The 22580-nt window shown below is 45.6% G+C and overlaps 1 protein-coding gene across 2 annotated transcripts in view; it reads left to right on the top strand.

The window, feature by feature from the left end:
- rock1 (Rho-associated, coiled-coil containing protein kinase 1) overlaps positions 1-22580 on the top strand; it is a 65563-nt gene that overhangs the window by 7187 nt on the left and 35796 nt on the right. The window lies entirely within an intron of this gene.

Here is a 22580-nt window from a genome sequence, read left to right as displayed (position 1 = left end):
CAGTTGCCCCACCCCCTCTGGGTGCTGTTCGCTGCACCAGCTGATCTCCTAGTGGCAAGAGGGCGGAGCCAGTGAAGTTGAAGAGGAAGGGGAACACACCCTCAATTAAATGACTTTTTGTTTTTGACTGATATGGTTTTACACTTGATATGCTGCTGTGCAGTACTATTTGCTCTGTGTTTGGGATGGTATGTCATTTGAGCAACACCTCGGCAGTCTGGTAAAAACTTTTTCAACCTCTTGCCTATTGCTGTGATTGGTAGGCATTAGTTTTTGGGCTTAGTATCTGTATCCTTTTCCTGGTGGACCAGGTCAGGCCCAGGCCTCAGACTAGCGCAAGCAGACATTGGCATGAGGGCGGTCTTGTCTATGGCATCTCCTCTTATGTTATCAGCAAATAAATGGTTTATTTTTATGATGACTAAATCCTTCAATCTTTGGGAAACTATGTTCAGGCACTGTGCTCTTGGTTTTGGAATACGTCAATCTATTCCCGCTTCTCTTTAATGCTGATAGTAGCTATATATGCCAAACCTGTATGACATCTCTTCGAGGAATAAAGTTGAACATCCTTTCTTTAGTGGTTTTGGAGGTTTTTTCTAGTGAATGGTTCCTTGAAAGTCTTTAAGATTATCTTCAGATAATACATTGTATTATCCTGCTGTGTACTTTTGTGAAACTACTTGTGGTGGTCCTTCTTGGGCTGGTGTTTTTTGTGAAAGTTACCATTAACCTTCTTGGAAGATATGTGGAAAAAGGATAAGCCTTCTCTAGGATGATGGGACAGTCACGGAAGTTGAAAGACTTCAGTGAGAGCTGGAAAAAACCGCGAGTGACGCAAAAGACCATTTCCCGAGATTTAGACCTTGCGTCTATTTGTCAAGCTGCTGCCTTGAGCTATTACACATGCACCCCAAAAATGCAGCGCCTGTTTTATGACCAGCTCAATTATGGTATTTTTCCACTGATAGCGCGGGAAGTATTTTTAGGCCCGAGCTGCAGCCTGTGTTTTCACCCCCCTGGCCCCGGTCCTTCTCCGCTGTGGCGAGCTGTGCTCCGTTATCGGTCAGGCGGTGACAAACGGATCTGGCCCGCACCTCTCACGGCTGCCTTTCCCAAAACGGGGGCCCGGGGCCGGGGCCGGGGCTGGGTCTGGCAGCCTGTTATCTCTTTCCGAAACGAGGACCGTCAGGCGACGCCGGCCCCCCTTCCAAGCACCGCACTCCGGAGCGGGCCCCCCCGAGCCGCTCCGGACAGGCGGGATTCTCGGAATTCCAACTGGAATGTTCGCTGGGGTTACGGAACCGGCACTTGGACGAGCACGCACACCTGCCCTCAGCCACAATTTCTTGGGGTGGGCCATTAAAGCGCCCCTCCCCTGCTTTTCAGCGGTGTATCTTGTTTGGGGGCTCCTGTTGACAGACTCGTGAGGGAAGGCCTGCAGGTCGCAGGGCAGAAAGCATTCTCAGAAATGAAGTGCCTGGAAATGAAATAGAAATGTTATATTTATACATCTTAATTGCTAGTCGCCAGGGATGTAATCACATGGTTGTTCAGGGCGATGCTGGGCCCGGCGTAGTGCAGTAGTGGAATTGATTTGTTGGAACTTGCCTGGTATGGGCTCAGATAGGAGAGGCTCCTGGCAGAACATTTGTTGCACTCAGGGGACTCTGTTTTCGTCAAACTCTGCTCCTCTGATTTTATTTTTCAGGAAGCCGTAGTGCTGCTCCATGCTAGGGAATGGTGCTTTTTTTCTTGCTTGGTTCAACATCATCACAGATGTGGCACTTTGTAAATAGCCTTTTGTTTTCAACCATTCAAATTTTCTTTCCTGTAAAGAATTTTTTTTCTGCAGTAGTAGATCTAAATAGTCAGTTTGACCGAGTGTTGGACCCAAGCAATAACTGTGGAGTGATGTCATTCTTTTTCTTCACCGTTTTCTTGTTTTAAGGCCATTGAGAGATGGTTGCGGTTAGCGATTACTGTAGTTTTGAGTGAGAAGGGCCAGACAGTCATTAATGAGCTCAAGCGGAGGACATTTTCATGCTCAAGGAGGGCGATAAAGATAAGAAACTCCTGGGTCTCTGACCAGCCTTTGAATGGACTGGGTGGGCGAACAACAAATCTCTAGAACCATACTGGGCATAATTATTTTTAAATAACTCGCAATATCGTTGGCAGATGAAGTTTGTTTCAGCAGAATTCTACATATTGCACTTGTTTTGCATTTTAGAGAAATTGGGTAAAAAAAGTGGTCACTCTTCTCCTGTGCACCCAGAAAGGCTGCTGGGTAATTGCACACACTCCTACTGCCATACATACAAGCTCAGTGGAAAGAAAACCCTGGCACTCCAAGCAGGCTTTCTGCAGCTGGATGAAGAGGAAATTGTGGGTGACTGGCACCTAGAGACGTTAAAGGGTTGAAGTCAGTCATATGACTGGAATTTTATGATGACATCATCCAGTCTCCTTGGAACAACCGCGACGACCAGCTCACGAGTGTTGGTTAGAAAAGTAAGGAAAGTTGAGGATACTAAGCTATGTGCCAGCACAGCCGCTGTCCCCTGTTTTGTTGCCCAAATTCTTCCGTGCCTTTTGGTTGTAAACCGCACCGGTCAGCTGTTTACTCTCAGTCTGTCACATTTTTAGCCATTAAGACAACAATGGACACTGCTATTCATAGCCCGGCATGCCCCTCACTCACTGAGCATGTGCAGGAATGCAGACATAACGGTGCAGCCATCTGATGAATTTCGCTCACCTCCATTTCAAATGCAATGGCGCTTCCTGTTTCAGTCCTCCGAACTTCGGTTCGCCTTGCATCGTCTTCGTTTTGGAAGTGGAGCCCGTTGCCCTGTAGCTGTGGCTTGGCCCAAGGCTCTGGTTTTCACAAGTTGGAAGTGAAAGTGTTGGGATGGCATATTGCGGTTACAGGCGAGCTCTTTTTTTTCCGCAGACGAGGGCTTGGGTCCTGTTAAGGGCTGGCTACATTTTAGTCAGCCGGGGGAGCGTTGGCCCTCCAAAGAGATGCTTTTCTGTTGCAAAGGCTCGGTTAGGTTTGGACATCCTTTTGTGATAGGGTTTCTCACTGTGGGTCCTCATAAGGAAAAGGAATGTCTGTTTTGTGTGTGTGTGTGTGTCAAAGAGAGAGAGAGAGGAAATCGGCTTGTGTTGCAGTTCATGGCCGTTTCTTAGCGATGGATTGTTGGGTACATAGCATGTTTCTAGGTAGGCGTTCTGTTTGCTGTAAATGGAAATAAAGTGGCCGTGTGCAAGTGTTTGCATACCGAGTGCAATTGACGAGCAGAGGCAGTGAAATATGTAGATTTTTCATCAAAGTGAAGATGACATCACTTTGGAGGCGATGGAGAAACGGAAAGCGGAGCGGCATCATGCTTCTAATGAGCGAGAGAGCGGGAGAGGGAGAAAGAGAGATCAGGAATCTGCAGCTTTTGGGAATGGCAATGAAAACATTGCCAGATCAAGGCGCTCATGAAACAAATGCCCACAGTAAGAGTCCTGTTATCCCTGCGTTTATAGCCTCATGCCCGAAGGCCTGAAAGCCAGCAGTTTTATCCTTTTAAGGTGTGAGATCACAAATGTGTGATTTGAATGTTCTTAACTGAACATTCTGATGCTGATGTAACGATCACTACTGGTAATTGAAAGCGATGACGTTCTAGAACATTAACATTGACTTTTGAAAAAACATTCCAGATACTCTTGAAAGGGTTAAAGGGCGCTTCAGGAGATGCCTGGTGTATTTTCCCTGCTGCCGTGCCCAGTTCAGCAACCACGCCGCGGCCAAGCCCTTCCTTTTCAGGCGGACAGCTTTGCAGAAGGCGGCTCTCCAAGTTACCGACCCTTGGAAAGAGGCCAAACCCCCTATAAAATGCATGAGAATCACTCCTTTTTTCCCCTCTCCAGAATTCAGCTGTATTTTGAGGTTAGGGTAGCAGTGTGGATTAATGGCTGGAGAATTTGTCTCACAACCAAAAGTTTGCATGTTTGATTCCCAGTTTAGACAATGACATTGTACCCTTGAGCAAGGTACTTAACCCGAATTGCTTCAGTATAGGCCTATATCCAGCTATGTAAGTGGATATTAGGTAAAATGCAAAAATTGTGTGTAAGTTGCTCTGGATCAGAGTGTCTGCTAAATGCCTGAAATGTAATGAAATGTAAAAAGTAGGAAAATCGTATCGGGACATACAGGTTTCTCAATAGCCTCACAAAACGATCTTAATGGATGCAAAAACAGAGAAGCCCTTGCTTTGTACACAGCCAGGCCCGAAAGATGTCACCATGACGTCACCGTGCCGAGAGCCTCAATGGCCGCATTGTGCTGGAATTCAGCGGTCACTGGGGAGGTGGCAGTTGGAAACGTGAAGCATAAACACGCCGAGGTTGCCCGTCCACCTGGTTTTGGTGCAGACGAGCACAGGATGCGGTGGAAAGCTGGTGGAAAGTTTAGCTTCCCTGTGTGGAAAAATTTCTGTGCATTTTCCTGCCACTCCATACCAATAACGACCCTCTTGGTGCCTCGGCTGCCCTGAGATGCAGTGGCTTTCTTTGTGCAAATTTTGGCGGAGTTAACTTAAAGTGTAAATGTTAACCGAATTGTTGATTGTTTTTGGGTTTTAAAAAGAGTGTTATTTCAGTTTTATATACGTCTTCAGTTGGGCAAGACAGTTTTCTGTGCAATGAAAGCTATTTACCTGCTGGCTTTACAGTGGTGGCTATTTTGGAGTTTGTGGTCTAAAGCAGGAAAATACATGAGGCGGTTCCAAAGCAGCTTGTACACATTGGAGTTTGTACACTAAGTCTAATGATGCAACTCAAAGAGATGCCCACAAAGCACGAATCCTGACATCTGCCTCCAAGCTATAGCAACATGTTGAAGCGACTCCTGTTGTGACCGCTGCGAAGCCTTCAGGAAGCTTTGCAGCCCCACGGTGTCAGACGACACCCGTCTGATTCATTTTATTGTAATTTGGTTATTGTTCATCAAGTCGCCGTCATTCAAATTGCTTTTGAAAGCTATGGCAGTCCTTTCTAACCTGTTACCCTTTCCAAATGCATTTCAGTTTCACATTGTAGATTTTATTTCACAATAAAAGTTCAGTACAACTGAATACAGCAATAAAAACTAAATATGTCGTATGATTATAAGGAAATCTGAAAACTAGCTAGAAGCTAGAAATCCAAAACCAAAAAAAGATTTTTTTAAAATGTAAAGCAAAAAAAAAAAAGAAACTAATTTTATAGAACGTTATATAGACATCACCTAGGCTATGTCCTGACATGGCTGCCTTACATTACCAAAGAACGCTATGTGCCCAGTATGTGAGCTCAAAATCTTTTTTTTCCTCCATGCTGCACTGGAATACTTGATAGCGTTTTGATTGTTATAGTCGGGAAAATGCAGACATGCAGCATTGGATGTCTTACAGTGGTTCATGTTACCCAGAGTGCAGTTCAGCAGTTTACCCCCAGTTTGCGGTTTTTGTGTGTTCATCCTCTCGGTTATTTGAAAAAGCATTTTCTTAGATTACCTTTGCAGCTTTCTCTTCCAGACTGTAACAGTATACCTAATTGCGGTTGAGTTTTTGCATTTTCATTGTCAGCCCTGACGTGCTGAGGAAAACACGTGCCACTTATGTGCCACTCTCCGGTGGGAGCTTCCCTGGCAGGAAGTTTGCTGCCATTGGTCAGAATGGATGCCCTCCAGTGATGCTATTGGACAACCATGTAGCCCCCTCGGGCAGTGTCCTATCCCTGCACCTAAACGGTAGCAGCTGCCCGGCTAATTAGGCCCTTGTCCGTTCGGGCTGCCGCGCCGCTCATGGGAGATGAGACGGCCGTCGGCCATGTAATGAACTGAAACATGCCCGTGTGAGGAAGAGCTTCAGCGGCCCGCCGCGTCTGGCTGGGGAACGAGATCCCTGGCCGGTTTTGGCAGCGACTGGCTATCGGGCTGGAGCCCTGCAGAATAATTGGGGCGCCTGTAAACGCCAACTCCATATAAGGGAGGCAGATTTACTGGACAATTAACTCAAACGAGCTACGGTATTTTTAAAATCAGGAGTGGGAGTGTTACTTAATGTCCCATTTCTGCCACTTGTGTCAGCAGAGAAGGGATGAAAGGACTCGGGCAACACTAATGTTGCACAACAGCCTTAAAAATGTCACCTAAATGTTCATCTCATGTATGAACCTCTAAATATGATTGGTTTTTCTCCCCCCGCAGTTGATGTCTCAGTATTTTCGATTGACTAAAAAATATGCAGTAAAAGTACAACTTGCAGGTGTTCAGTGTTGTTCCTGTGCAGTTTATTAGTTTTTTTGTTTTTTTTTCTCCAATGGGAAAAACACACAGGATTTGCTCTCTCTGTTCTGCACGTAACCAACCACACAGTCTTTGAGGGGACAACCCCTCCGGGCCTCACGCTCGGCACTGTTTTGTAAAGACTGAGATGTCCAGACGTTCTGAGAGATTAGGCCTAGCTGAGTCCCAAAGCCCCAGGAGGCATGTCATTTAAAGCTATAGATTATGCAAGCATGCCTTGCACCGCAGAGGCTATCTGCAAAGGCTCACCGTCTGGAGAGAAACACAGTCAGAACCGCGGGCTAAGGAAACACTGACTGCCGAAGGTAAGTCTTTAGGCTGTAACGAGGGATGAGAAAGCGACGGACCCCTTTAAAAAAACAAGTAAGGTCTCTAAACGGTGGACCTAATCTTCACATTCTTTTCTCCTGGAACAAAACAAGGCCTCTGCTCCCTGGATGTTCTGCCTTGGTTAATAATGCTCAGATGCAGTGTTGCAGAAACAGGACCTGGAGTGGAGGGGGGGACTGAGACAGGGAGAGGGAATGGGGGGGGGGGACTGAGACACAGAGAAGGAAAGAGGTGGGGGGGTGTGCCATGACTGGGGAAGTGCCCCTCTTCTAAAGCTAACCCCCATCCCCCAACGGTTCTGCACTGCTCTGCCATCTACGCAACTCCTCCTCCTCGTGTATTCCTCCCTGCTGCTTACATCACAGACCCCTCCCCTCCCCCCATGTGTCTTCCATGTCACTTTCCAGGTGAGCAATTTGACGCATTGCTCAGGTGAACATGCCAGGGAGCGTGCATCATTCGCCGACCCTCGTACACGTGGAGGCTAACTGCCTCGTAAGCAGGGATCGGGGCGCGCTCAGTCCACACGTGCCCCAAGTGCTCCGAGCGCATAGGAAACGTCCCGTTGTTGCAAACGGGAAGTGGCAGGCGACCAGCGTCATCCGGCAAAATGGTTCCCAGCAACCGTTTTTCCGGGAACCTTGTCACTTCGTATTTTGCACACAAGGAAAAGAAAATGCAGATTCAGGTGAAGATGTGCAACGTTTATTCTAGAGGTTAGGCTCTGGGAAACCATCTCATCCTATATTTTATTAACAAGATAAACCATGCTTGTTTTCTTAATGCTGCACAGCCTGGCTGTCAAAATTGTACTCCGCGTCATTCAGCAATGGCACGCATGCACTATAGAAAAGCATATCGTCTTGTGTTTGCAAACTGATAAGGAATCCTATTCGTGGCCTGAGTTTGATCGAGCCTTTTGTGGACATAATTTCCCTCGTTGGAGAATTAACTCTGGCCCACATTCGCTGGGATGCACTGGCCCTTCCTGGCTGCCCGTGTCGGCACAGATACAGCGTGCACTCCAGGAGGCTCTGTGGCTCAGTCATCCAGCCTTCCCCTCAGCTCACCTCCTGCAGGGACCTGGAGGGGGTGATGACAGCAGGCGGGCGGAGGCAGGCAGAGGGGGTGGGGCATAGCATAGACTGTTTGTATGGACCATGGCTCCATCTGCTCCTGGGCAGACAGGACTACCTGCTTTAAATCAGGGGGCAGATTAAACCAAGACCGAGACCCACCCGGTAATCACAAATCACTGACTGCTCGCGAACCTGTGGCCAAGCCGGCATCGTTTACCCAGCTGAGTGCCTAGGCTGGTGTGTTTAATTTGGCCCCATTCATTGTTTTGCCCTCTTGGAGCTGAGTTCATAAGCAGTTGTAGCACCAGCCTTGAGTAAACAGAAGGTAGCCTAGCACCAGGCTTGGTTTAGTAATTGTAGCATCAGACCTGGATGAACAGAGTCACTAGCCCTTTTCACACATGCAACCTTGCCTGGCGAGGTTCTGAAAGTTTATTGTTTAGAGGTTGTGCGAACAACAGCCAGAGTGTGCTTTCTGGAAAAGTTGCACCAGCAATTTGCCAGTTTGAGACCTAGTAATATTTCTATAAATGTTCAGTTTTAACATTTGAGCACAATGGTTACATTGCCAGATCAAGCACACAAAACTGAAATTATTTTACCAAGACATCACTCTAGCTATGTTGTTTTTTACTAAAGCTACAAAAAATAGTAAATTGCAGGTCCCTATGGAATTACTGGGAGAGTGCTTGGCCAGTACTTGTCAGAGAACCTTGTGACTGGGCTCATCTTGCTCCAGAGAGCATGTATAACTGCAGACAGTAACATTTCTTATGTACTCAGCACTGTCGGCGTGTATGCAACAGTCACATGGACAACAATGATTTCGCAGAGAATTGCAATGTAAACAAACATTCTATCAATGTTTGTCTGAGTTAACACATTTTTTGATCTAAGAACTTACTATGGCTATTGTTTTCTGGATCCTTGCCGTGATTAGGATTCATATAGCCTAGTCTGTGGATTTGCAAAATGCATGGAATGTGAACCCCCCCCCAAAAAAAGACTGTATGTTGTCTGACCAGATTGATTGAAAATTTCACCGTTCTGTCTGTGAAAGCAGCTACAGTAGTGCCGAGCTTAGGTAAGCAGTAATGTTGCACCAGGGAAATGTGGGGAGCTGTCTTGCATTTTTTTTCTCCCCTCATTCATGTTGCAAGCTGAAAACAATCAACAATCCTGTCAAAACAGCTATTACTCTGATAAAACAATCTTTTGTAAATTGACATCCTCAGTGTTTTCATGTAAAATTCCTGTTTTGTTAGGCAGGGAAAAACAGAAATTCTGAAGTCCTGTTGCTGCTAAGATTATTAATAACTTCTTTTGGGGACTTGTGAGGCTGTTGACACCCAAGGGTGTTCTTACCCTCCTCCCCCCTCCCCCTCTTTACCCGCCACCAACCTCAAACCCTGGAGCAGTGCCTGTCGCACCGCAGTCAGCTAATATCCAATCAGACGCAGTCTCTGCCAGACGTGCAGTTGAACTCTGGAGCCAGAGAAGGATATTCTGACAAATCCTGCAGCGCCCTGTGCCACGCCAAACCTTTCATTACTCAGCCGCGTTCCTTTATCTGCGCCTCAGAGCCGCGTGGAGGGCGGAAAACCTGGCTGTGAGCGCTGAAGGAGCACAGCCAAGCAGGTTAATTACAGTTAGTCGCCATGGCACCCTCCCCCGAGTCCGGCAGTCTTGATCACTTTGATCCATAGTTATTACATTTCACACGAACAAACGCTTATTTATAGAAACTGAAGTGCCCCATCTAAAGGAATGTGTTAAGAAACAGGCCTTTTTGTTTTGTTTTTATTTTTCGGATCCACTCATTCAAATTGAGTTAAACGTTCAGATTGAGTTAAACTACTACCGCATATTTCCTGTTTATTGAAAAAGTCATTCCGAGTCAGATGATTGCTGCAAAATACAGCCAATATTTCATTTAACTTTGAAACATGAATGTAGTGGGTGTTGTAGAAACGTTTGTATTAGTAATATATTGGCTGTATTTGTTTCCTAAAGGCGGAAGTAGTGGGTCATCTATGATGACTTTAATAAAAATCCAGTCCAAAAAGGCGTTGTATCACAGTTTAGAAAGCCTATCACAAGCAGGCCCTTTGTGTGGCCGCACCCTATCAGTGGGGGCGAGACTAGAGCACAGACATAAATACAGTCTGAATGCCATGTGAGCTTAAAACTGACTCAGACCCTAGGGATGCCCTGAGAGCCAATCGGGAGTCTCCAGCAGCCCTGAAATTTGCGATATAAGGCAATCCAGATAGCGCAATGAGCTGAAACTTCTAGAGGAGAAAAATTAGTAAGTGCCATAGTGCCATAAAACTATGGCAGTTTTAATCCTCGTAAAAAAAGAATCTGTCAAATTCACATTAGCAAAATGTTTGTCCCCAGAAAACGGTGGGCTTGATTGACATTTGGGGAATGGTTTCACTTGCGTTCAGGAGGCCTCGTAGTCCTGCTCCCCTGATCATTTCCACGTGAGACCACTGACCTTATTGACTGTTCACCTCAACAGAGTGAAGGTCAGCTGATCTGGGCTGGTGGAAATGAACTAAAGTATCAGTGTAGGAATCTTATTCCATTTCACGCTGGCCCCATCTCAGGTGTTCCCTGTTGCAACCAGGAAATTAAGGGGAACGATTGGGTTTTTGTAAAGGGATCCGCATCGTGATTGCTGACAAGGTATTGAGCCCAAATGCAGGATCCAGCTGTTGGTCCTGGCTGAGACTACACAAGACCCTGCAGCTGGTAAGCTCTGCAAGTGATTCAGGCGGGAGCTATGAAGGGGAGTCGAGTCATCGCTGGGAAGACCGGGCCTGAACAGGAGCAGAGACCCAAGCTACCAGGAACGATGCCCCAGTCGGGCCGCCCAGCCCCGCTTCAGGAACGCAGCGTCCCTTAAGAAGGTCCGGCTCTCACGGAAGGCCCTTTCCAGTTCAGGCAGTGCTTCCTCTTTTTTTTTTCTCCTTTTCTTTCCTTTTTTGGTTTCGAGTTCCGTGCGTTTTACCCAAGAAATAATACAGCGCTCATTGTGTGGAAGGAAAAGCCCGGACTCGGGGCTGCTAATTGAAAACAGAGATCACTTTGTGACTTAGGACTCAGGCGTTTCTTTTTTTCCCCCCACATCTCCTCGGGAACTTGTTTGGCCGCATACTTAAAATAGCTCTCTGACGTGTGCCGTCCTGTTGAGGAATGCAGCTGTGGCCGTCCGGAGCGCTCTGCGGCAGGAAGTTATGCAAACGTGCATTTCCAAGCGCAGATCCCTGGCTGAACGATTATCGGCCTTTGGAAGTCCGCAGGGGCAGCGGGCAGCCGACTCGACAGCCCAGCCTGCCTGCTGTACACTCCCTTCCTCATGGCTCCAAGTAGTCTTCCTCAGTTCTCTCCCTTTTTCTTCTTGACTGAGTGAATTTTAAGGGGACAAATCCCACAGCATCCGCACTGGGCTTGACTTGGGAAACGCCCATGGAATTCCTTTAGCCAACAAGGGTCTTAACAGTCTGTATAGCATCTCTGGCCAGCTGTTCTGAAAATAGGAAATGCTGTGGAAAAGCCTACAGTTAAGCAGTGAATCCCCCACCCCCTGCTCCAAGGCATCTGCTGCCGGAGGCTGTCTTGTCGTGCCTGGCTTGATCCCCAACCCTCTCCTCCTTCACCCGCCCCCAAACTTTTCCCGCATTCCCTCCCCCTCTGTCTTTCCCCCTCTCCTCCTCTAGCTGCCACCATGCACACTTGACTGAACCCTAGGCATCCCAGTTATCTTATTTTCCGTCCTCTGAAAGGGACGGCGCTCCTAGAGGTTTTCACACTTAATCCACAGACGGGCTCATTTTTCCGTTTCGACGAGGATGGTGGGTTCCACCACAGCGAATGCAGGGCAGACTGTTCCTTGCAGCGCACGCTCTGGCTCCCTTGGCACCTGGAAGGAAGGATTCACAGGGCAGTGGGGGAGGGGCGCCCTCTGAAAGTTCCATCTGTTACCAGGAATATGTCAAATAGCAGCCTAGGCTAAATTCACCTTGGCTACAGACTTTGCCGTACCATAATATCCATCCTGTGCTTTTGAATGAAATTATCTATGAAGGTTGTAGAACCTTTGTGAGTTTAACCAGTTGTGTAGCGTCTCATAAAACATTGGGGAAACTGGGTATAGTAGTTTTTTAATCTTGTCAAGCCAAACCGTCACCTTAAGGCTCTGAACACAGTGCCTCCTCAAGCTCCCCTCCAAACCAAGGCTGACCAAACTTTCCAAACTGAAGATGCGCTTAATGAGTTCAAATGCGTTTTTGGAACCGAGCCAACTAGGAAATGTAATACATGGACAAATATGGTGAGCATAAAAATATTTTTATTAGGTCAGTATGCGTATGTAACCAAATGTTTGCATAGAACCAGTGCTCTAAACCGTATGAGCTTTTGTAAAACCCAATGGCTGAACTTTGAAAGCACTGACCCAAACTCATTTTATTTCCATGATGGAACAAAGAAGTTGGGAGCAGTTTTAACTCACTGAGATGGAACATTGTGACAGTTGTACTTTTGCATGCCGATCCTTTAAAGCACTGTTTGTTTTGGCAGTTTTCTATATCTGTCAACGCAGTCACTTTGGACCTGTCACTTTTATGAGTGAATACATTTTGGCTTTATTTGTACCGTATCAGGATCCTATTCTTATTTAATATCAGGATCACATTACCGGTATTTCACCCTGAAACTTCTGAAATTAGGTGTTTAAATGCAAGGTCAGTCTAGTATGCTGCTGAGGAGTCTTCCCGTCGCTCTCGCCATTTCCAGGAGTCTGCGAGAGCATCGCTCGCTTTGTCTGCCCTCATTGTGGGTGACGTCCGGGATTACCAGAGATTAGGCTCAATCCTGCCAATGTCACTTCTGCCACAATATGGTGGTGCAGTCTGGCCTAATGCTCACAGTGCATATGCCTTATCATGGGCCTGCTTACTTTACAGATATCTCGCGTGTGCTGTAATGTTGTTACTAGGCAGTTAGCTTGTCATCACTGCTATTTGTTTTTTAACACTCAATCTTGTAATCGTCTGCCAAAAGCCTGTCTATTATTGTAGGCTAGAATATGACCTACCTTTTTGCCGTTTTTCTGATCAAATTTAAATTGTGGCAGGCGTGTTTGTCAAAAATGAAATGTTTGTAAAGATTCTATGCAGTTATTGCACAGAACCTGAATGTGTAACACATTATAAAACTATGCATGACTGAACATGAATGCCTGTTCAGCAGCACTTCAAGCAGGGATATGCTCGCATGCAAAACTATGGGAAGGTATCATCAACGGGAACATATTACAGGGTATCTAAGTTCAAATTGTTGTTTTCCTCATGCTTTAGCACTTCCTTTTCAGAAGAGGCAGATATTAACAGAGGAAGTAGTTTCACCAAGAGAGAGGTCTTTTTCACCTTACAGACATCCCAAAATCATGAACACCCTCTCACTGAGAAATGGTTCACAATAAAACTAATGAGCTTATGTGCAGCAGGGAAGAACTGAGAAGTCTTCAGTCTGTTGTCCTTTATCAGGGGTCTGCCATCCTGGTCCTGGAGAGCCACAGGCTCTGGTGGTTTTTGGTTTCACCTGAAAATAGGCACCCAATTCAGACCCAATTAACCATTTGAACCATTTGTGTAATCAACTGCTCTTAATTGATTAATTAAGTGCAGAGTAACTACAGAAGACCACCCCTGGCCTGTATACATTTCGTAGCTTATTCACTCATCAGTTCAGTCTTTAAATAACCATACAATAGGCATGTTTTGATAGTTTCTCTCAGATTGCAGCTCATCTCTGATGCTAACTGGAAATAATACTTAGTCTGGTCTGGAAGGCAGGTGAGTTGTCAGCTCTAATTAAGTGCTGAGTAATTGTGAAAACCTGCATATCCTGTGGCTCCACAGGGCGAGGATTGCGCGCTCCTGATGTTGTGGTACGCCTGGAGACGGCAGAAGGCACAAATACTGAAAGCACAGTGTCTTTGAAGGCAGTGGCAGAACAGGTTGCGCACGTGCTGCCATTTCCAAATATTGGATTTCCAACATACATTGAACATTTTCCAAATAGTATCTGCACAGGCTAACTTGAGCCACTTTAGAAAGTTAGCAAGTTGGATCCTTAGGTTATCGCCGGTTTAAAAATAGTTTTACCTCTGCTAACTAGAGCATATGACTTTGCTAGTGTTGGGATCTAATGTTCTTGTAGTCTTCTGCACTGTTGTCTTGAGTCATGACTCAAGTGTTTTCTGGGTTTTTTTTCCAGAGCATTTCAATGGTCTGGCATGATCGGCTCTACGAGTGCCACGCCAGTCTACCTAAAAGGTGCTTATCGGCTGATCTAATCAGCAAACCAGTCGGTCCGTTTGCATACTTTTGTCTGACAATTTTCAAAAGGTTCAATGCCTTGAATATCTGCGTTCCTTAATGTGCATTGAAGCTTGGAAAGTATGCAAGAAATGCTTGCATAACGGCAGCGAAAAGTGCTCTGTAAACCTTGGTAGATCAGCGTTTGACACTTCCTAGTTTCCATTAAACTGCCTTACCTCTTAACAGACCAATGTGTACACTTTAAGCCCATTTTTTTTTAGGTAGTACATTTTCTTACATTACCTATGTGCCTCGGATTTTATTAAGTGAACAACTCCTCCGCTGAGCAGCGTTAAAACATTCCACTCTGCATTCAGCAGCACAGCTTTTTGGGAACTGGATTTGGACCTACAAAAACAGGAAGTGTCCCGATGTGACCAATCGTCACGCTAGATGGCAGACCGCAGTTTTGGGGCGGAATCCTCGAGCAGTGCTGAGTGGGCCTGTTGGTAACGGTCTCGAGTTCTAATCAGGACCATGGGTGTGCACCTCGATCGCAAAGTGTGTATCGGCAGATTTCAAAATGCGCTTCCTCTGCAGTTCGCCCTCTATGGGTCTCCATTGGGCGAAATGTTACAGTAATGCACTGAAATTGTGCAGTAATAGCATGCTGTGATAGTAATACAGGGCTCTACAATGCTCCCAATTCAGGAGTATTCTCTTCAGAAAATGAATGTGCTAACTGGAAAAATAATTTAGCACGTCTAATTGGGATGCATTAGTGTGCTCCTGAATTTTTCAATTCAGGAGCACATGTGCTCCTTGGAAAATATGTTTGTGTAGAATCCTGTAATAGCAATAGATTCTCAATAGAATAATTGATTAATAATGAAAATGCTTAAGAAAAAATGTCCAACTTTTGAATCATGGCTGAATTGTGCTTTGCCATTGAAGTGGGGATTCCACACTAATATTAAGAGCAGAGATGGTGTAGATTCAGTATTATTTGTGTCCCTCAGAGGGACAGAGCACTGCGGATTCTGACCATCAGTGTTTGTATATGTTCACCCCCCTCCTCCCCAAGCCGTGTGAAAAAACCTGGCAGGGCTCTGTGTGAGCCTGCTCTTTCAGCCTCTCCCAGATCATCTTTGGCTCGCTGTCCACCCGCGTCGCTCGTGGAATTAGTGTAAACACAGGGCCGAGCCGGCCATCGTCCAGCAGCTGTCGCTCCGCGCCGCCAAGTGCCGCCTAGGACCTGTTCCAGCTTGACCACGGCCTCCCGTTGCTGGATGCTGTGTGGATTTATAGCTGCTGGACAGGGATGGACCGTGACCAGGAACTGAGCTTGTGTATCCATAATGCGGTGTCACGGTATTGGACCGGTCTGGTGACGGCCAGTCAGTCACTTGTCGAACAGCAGAAGGTGAAATAATTGTGTGAAATATGGCGTGGCCCGTCCCATAAAGGGCGTGCGTTGTTCAGGCGTTTCACATACCATTAATACAAAGTGTTTCTGATGTTCAGTAATTCCTGAAACATTTGGTGGCTTTTGTGTTTGTGAAACTTGGGCCATACCAATACAGTGTAGTAGGCATGCATATTGAAATGCAAAGAACCGGTTTAACAGCAAGGGGAACCTTCCTTTCGCTTCACTATAACGCTGTACTCCTCCATGATGAATGAATGATGAATGGACGCACAATTTATGACCCCTTGAATCAAGGCAGTTTTTTTAAGATCCTCACACAAGCCTCCATGGAATGCACAGGTGGCTGTGTGCAAGCTAAGCGTTTCATCTTGCCTTCGCATTCAAGTTTTTCTCTTTTGCTTTTAGACTGAATTATGGTGCTGTAGTTTGAAGGAAAGACTGGGTCGTTGATCCATTGATGCTGGGCTTCAGTTGGAGTCAAATAAAAACTGAGCATGTCTGCTATGCATTGGTATTGATTATCATGTTATATGAAGATATGGAACGACCATAGCTCATTTTACTTGGCAGAGGTGGTGCTGGTGTGCAGATTTGAAAAGCGTACCTGCTAGAGCCTGGCCTACCTCGAAGACAGGAAGTGGCAGGCGCCCGAGTGCCAGCGTAGCCACGCGGAGGCTTGCGCTGCACAGCGGTGTCGGGTTGCACGGTTTGTAAGCTTGGCAGGCTGTCTGAAGATGGGCCGGCATTAAAGGCCTGGCACCCAGCGGGTCTTCCTGTGCTGTGCCAGCTTTGTGTCTGTCCTAGATAACAACCAGAGAGCAGGCACCTCCAGAAGAGAAAAAGCAGAGTCATCTCTAAGACTTACTGCCATGCTGCAGAGCAAGCCCCCCTACGTTGATATTACCCATTGAATAATGATTCCTTTAACGACACCTTAAATGCACTTCAGCCTAAAAAAATCCACTAATGAAAATATTTCAGTATTTTTTGTATTCTGCATTAGCTCTGGTCAACATGCTGGAGATACAGAAATCTTCATAAAGGGAATGCGCACATTTCAGACTATTTGACAAGGCTGGATAAAAAAATTATTTATTTATTTATTTTTTTTAAACTTCAAAATGATAGATGCATGCACTGGCAGTGTTTCAATGCTGTATTTTTGTAAATGCAGTACTGCTACTAAATGAAATGCCAAAGCAGATTTGAAGACGAGGGTGCGATGGGGACCCCTCAGGTGGGCAGGAAGAGTGTTCCTGTGCAAGGACACAGAAAAAAAGACCCTGTTGTGTTTAACAAAGGCCTGACCTGTCGTATGATGAGACTTGGAGAGAATGGTGATTTTAAATTTGAAAAAATGTTTTTAATGCATTTTTTTAAAATTCAGTTACTTGGATGAGTAAGGAATAATCAAAACAAATCACAGGATTGTGTGGATTCTGAGAGAATAGTTGCTCTTCCTGGTAAGCTTCCTTCATGAAAGGTCTTAGTGAAGTATACATTTTAAAACCAGTTTTAGGATGAACGAGCCGGTTCAGGACTCCTGAGGTGGCAGTGGTGCCACGCATGCTTTTGTCTGTTTTCCTTTCTGTCGGGACACGGGCTGTCCTGTCTTTGTGCGAGTCCAAGCTGGCGAGGGTTCAGCAGGAAGCCCGCTGAGATGTGAATTACTGTAATCAGTCCTGCAGGCGATAAAAGCGCGACACGTTTCTCCTCGCAAGCTCTGTTTTAGGCCTTACCTTCTTTAGGTGAAAAAATGCAGAACTCTGCCCCTCCCTGCATAAGGCACTGGCGATAAGTCATTTGAAAAGTGTACCGAGTACATATGTTCACACTTAAGCCTAAGGGGTCCGGTGTTCCAGTCAGCACTTACCCATTTGACAAACAACAAAGGAACACGGTGATATAATGGAGGTCGTATTGTGATCGTTTGTCAGGGAGTAGAAGCAACTCATGTTTGGCATCTTGAACCTTTGAGTTTTCTTAAACCTCAAAAATGCTTGACTTTGATGAATTAAGATAATGTTTGGAAAACTGCTTGGAGTTTTTGAAGATGCTTGATATATGGTTGCGGCAGAAAAAAAAGTTTAAATATTATTATTTTTTGACATACAAGTGTCTTGGATGACAAAACCATCTTGTAGTGAAAATATTTTTCAAAATATGTAGTTTTAATATGAATGTCCCTTCTCGCGTAGGTTTCAGTGAAGTAGAATAGGCCTATATGCTTCTCAAGATTAAGAACAGAAACCTGTCCCCTATGAGGGACAAAAATGCATTTCCGGGTCTTAGGCCTACTTTCCATACTGTTGAAAATGAAATCAGTGTTCTCAGTAGGCAGCATTGTCACACCACACAAGCAACTAGTGCGGTCTGTTGAGGGTCTGCAGTCTAAATGGCAGTTCCTCTTGAACTATGCGCCTCTGTGTAAGGAGTGCTGCATTCACCTGGTAGACTGCTGTGTGAACAACCAGCGGCTGTTGGCACATTTCGGCTGAGAAGCGCTTCTGCACTCATGGGTTCAGTCCTGCTGTCAGAGGTTCGAGCCTGGGCTGAGTCGGCAGCAGAACACTGATTTGGCAAGTGTTGCCACTATATTAGTTTCAGCCAATGACGTGCCAAGCAGCCACGGGCTTCCAGCTGTAATGAGTCTTCTCCAGTCACAGCTAGCCAACCTGCAGTTTTCTCGGTGGCCCGCCTGCAGTGTGTAAAGCAGTCGCTTGCTCTCAGCTGTGCGCCTCAAAGGACTGCACACGCCTAGGCTGCAGTGGCCCTTAGTGAGGCGTGGGTGGAGTGGGGGGGGAAGCAATGTGTCGATTGAGTGGGCCATTCCAAATTTGGAGAGAAAAATTCTCGAACTTAAAATTTAGAATGTTCTTGCATGTGATTGGAGGTGATGTGAGGACATGACTCATAGGGACAGCAGACCACACCACATCCTGAGTAAGGGTTTTGAACTGTCGTTTCATTTGTGTCATGACATTTGTTAACAATTAAGAACAGAGGGCAGAATTACCTGAGGTTTTATAATCAGCAAAGTTCTGTCATGGTGAAAGAACATATAAATTTGAACCGAGGGTCTGGCTGAACCCTTCCCTGCTTTGAAACCGTGGTGTGCTCACACTGTCCATGTCTTTGATGCACCCAACCCCCCAGTTCATCCGTGCCTCATCAGCTTTTCGGATATCTTGGAGCCCCCAGCTGATTTAATTCTTGCTGATTTCAGTTCCATCGTAGTTCTACTTTCTATTTCCTTTCAGCCCCTGGCTGGATTCAGCCCACTGAGAGTTGGGCCTCTCCTGTTGTTGAGGAGCGGCTGCCTGGCACGGTTTGAGCTTGGCTGGGGGGGTCAGTGTGCGGTCAGCAGGCTGGCGAATAGAAGGGAGAAGGTGCCGCAAGATTAGATTAGCCGATATCCTCCAGCAGTGCCTGTTTGACTTTTTTTTTTTTTTAAATCCATCTTCCCCTCCTGTAGTCCCTCACACAAGGCAGAATTGCCTTGCGTCATACAATGACGGAAGCTCTTGCGTAAAGAGAAGATCATCGGCCTTTGAACATAATGTTTCACCCTGTCCAATATGGCTTTCCCACATTTGCACACATTCAGCCAGGCCTGAAAGAATGAACATTTTTGTCATTTCCTTTTGTAGCTCATGTGACCTAAAGATGGTCTCAGAGGGAATTTGCTTTGAAAGGTTGTTTTTGGTCGGTTTGGTTTTGAACACGTGCCACTCTGGAGCTAAGCACACGCAGGCTCTGTCCGACTGCATGGATCTTTCCAAACGAAGATGCGTCCTTAAACGTTAAGTTTAGCCTATTAATTGCACGCACGTCCCTGGATGACAGGAACAGGACAGGCTAAGACTATTGTTGCGCAGTAATTAGTTGACCCATTCTCATTAAATAATGGGTTGAGAATAGCTATGATACCTATTCAGTGTACCCATGTGATTAATTCTGAACGCATTTAGTAAGGAGTCCGACTCATGGCCCACAATGGTGTATAGTACTTCAGATCAGATGTGTGCGTTTCAGGCAGATTTATGCGTTTCAGTAGCCTTGTTCTGTAGTCAGGAAACCATGTGCGGTGCCTGGCCTGCTTCAGGTTGAGAGGCAGGCAGTGTCTGTATCATTCATTTTAATAACCGCTGCCTCATTTTGGATTTCTGCTACCGTCTCTCTTCCCGTGATGTTTTCCATTATTTACATCCCTGCTTTTGGGATTAATCAGAAGGGATGTGAATCATACTACTGTGTCACTGTGTGTGGCAGGGCCAGGCCAGGTCTGCAGATTTACATGCACTCAGCCTAGCCACACCTTGCCACACACTTGAGTGCCATGGAGAATTTGTGATGGAGACTCGGTGAGCAAAAGCACAATTTTAGGCATTATCTTATTCTATTTTATTTTATTAACTGAACTCAAGGTGTCCGACCTTTCAAATTTGCAAGTTTATTCTAAACCCCACTGGCCATTGAGTTCAAACTTTTTGTGACAGCCATATATTACACAAAAGTAGTGCTGTGTGTCTTGGCATTTTGCAGTGTGGTTATAACTGTCATTTCTGTTGTTCACATGTGTCAGAATAATGTTACATCTTTGTGATCTTACATTTTGAATTTAATGTTATATAAATGAGTTATTTATTTTTAATAAAGAGAGGGCCTTTGCCAGTAAGAACATAATCAAATAAGGCATTGTTTAGATTTTTGTCATTTATTATGAAACGAATCCTTCAAAAATGCAGCCAGCCAGGATTTTTATACATGCAAATGTTAAGGCTTTCATCAAAATCTGTCTGTATCCTTCATCAGCAATTAATCTCTGATGAAAAACAAATATTTACAGTACCACTGTCTCGATCCAGTTTTAGGCGTTGGGTTGCCCCAGCCCACCCAGAATCCAAGCCTGCTTTGGGAATTCCTTTCAAACTAAACCCTCACAGGATTTCAACAAGCCAGGAAAGCATTCAGAAGATGGATGAAAAGGGCTGTGGACAAATTGTAAATTGAACTGTTGAACTCCCGGTGTAAAGGTTAAATGCCCTCCAGATTAGACGTTGTGTAATCTCCCATCATCACCTCCTTCCTCCCCAGCTCCTCCCTGCATTATCCCAATGCAACTGCTATTATGAAAAAAAATGGCCTTTTTGTTTTGGAGGAAGGAAGTAATAAAGGATGAATAATGAATGAACATTATTCAAAGTAAAAGTTTTGTACAAAACAAAAATGATTATTGCGAATATATTTCCACAAGATTATGGTGTATCAGATTATTATACTGGAGAAACGTAAAATGGTCTGCCTTTTGAGCGAGAGAACGCCAATGCGTTTAGCAGCCTTTGTTTGTCCTCGTCATCATTAGTGGCGTTTTGTCGGACATTGTTCTTCCTCCTGAAGCCGAATGCGCTGGCGGTCAGGTGGGTTTCTTGACCGCAGCCCCTGGCCCCCTCTCGGCGGTGCGCGGAGGTAGCCGGCCCTCAGACGTGTCTCTGCGACCCTGTTCCCCAGCCCCCGTGTTGACTCTGGCGGTCTTTCGCGAGCCAGAGCCGGAGATATTTGCTCACGTGGCTTTTCCTCCGCCTCTCCCCTTCGCAGTTCCCCCTGCCTCACACCCTTCTCTTCGCTCCTCTGAAATGGCCAGCGCGTTTGCGGAGCCTCGCCGGCGATCGGCGTCGTGCCTGTTTTTATTTAACTTTGCCATTTGGAATATTTATTTGCCTTGCTGATGCCCTTCTCCAGAATCGCATCTGTTTGCTTGTACCTTCTGGTTACCAAACATGGTTGCTACAACACCTTCAAAAAAGGAACGGCTGCCTGTCAACAAAGTGACTAATTTCTTTTGAAGGAACGACTCTTGTTACATAAGATTCCCCCACCCCCCCACTTTCTTGATTTTGCATTGACCCCAACTTGGGGACCATGCCAGATGTACTGGATCGCTAACACAGTCCAGAAAAGTTTGGGAAATGCGAGCGCTGCTTCTGCGATATGACTGAGCGCTCGGCCCTGTAAAGAGTCCTTATCATATTTACCCAACGCAGGAGTCCCTCCTTGGCACATACTGGAGCAGCTGACGCAGCGAGCGCACATCTGGTTTTGTTCTCCAGTCTGCGCGGTTGCCTCTGGTTTCTCCGGGAGAAAGCTCCATGACATCACTGAAAAAGTGACATTTCTGGCTCGCGTCCTTTGGGGCATGTGTCACCTTCGAACGGCTTGAGGCAACACACGGGGAAAGCATGACATGACAATGGCACCTTGCTTCCTCGTTACAAGCAGGGCTCTTAAAGACAGACTGTGACATATCCGCTTGTTGCCAGTCCAGAAGTCTGTTGTTTTTTTTCTGTCTGAAAATTGTTCATACTTCTGAGTTTCCACCAGGGTGAAAATAAAGGTGTAATTATGAAGTTTCTGTTATAGCGAACAGGTTGTCAGTCGTGGCTGTACTGTTTCAAGGTGGAAATTCAGTCTGTTATCTCCTGTTAACGGGGACACCTGAAACAAGGCCTCGTGGTGGTTGACATACTTGTCATAGTTCTCTAATTTGATTTCCCGGGCATTCCAGATTATCATGTTACCTGTCAGGTCTTTGAAATACGTTCTTTAATTAAATCACCGCATAACTTGGATATTAAGTAACCAAAAAAAGAAATCAAAATATGCAGAACAAGTTGTACTTAGAAAAACCGCTGGAAAGCATCACCGGAAAGTTGATATCAGTGTGATACGGCTTTGTTTGCCTGAACTGTCAGTCAAAGCACAGAATCAATAAATGACCTGTAACTGTCTTTTTTCCCTTCTTTTTTACGAAAAAAAGTCATCCATTTACCTATTAGATGTGCTTCATTATAGTTCAGGTCACCATAGCAACATCTGTCAGTCAAGGGGACGGTCTGTGTTGGAGATTTAAAGTCTGAAGCAAGGACGTTTTTAAAACATTATGAAAAACGTTTTATGTTTAAAGATATATGGCTATAAAGCTTTACATGTGTTATTGGAACAGTATTTAAGATTTTAAAAAAGGAGTCTGTTTTTGATTTTTGATTGGAGACCAGTCATAA

The sequence above is a fragment of the Anguilla anguilla genome, chromosome 8 (genome assembly GCF_013347855.1).
Source record: "Anguilla anguilla isolate fAngAng1 chromosome 8, fAngAng1.pri, whole genome shotgun sequence".
NCBI classification, from domain to species: domain Eukaryota; kingdom Metazoa; phylum Chordata; class Actinopteri; order Anguilliformes; family Anguillidae; genus Anguilla; species Anguilla anguilla.
The sequence above is the reverse complement of the archived record's forward strand: the minus strand, read 5'-3'. Positions and strand labels throughout refer to the sequence as shown.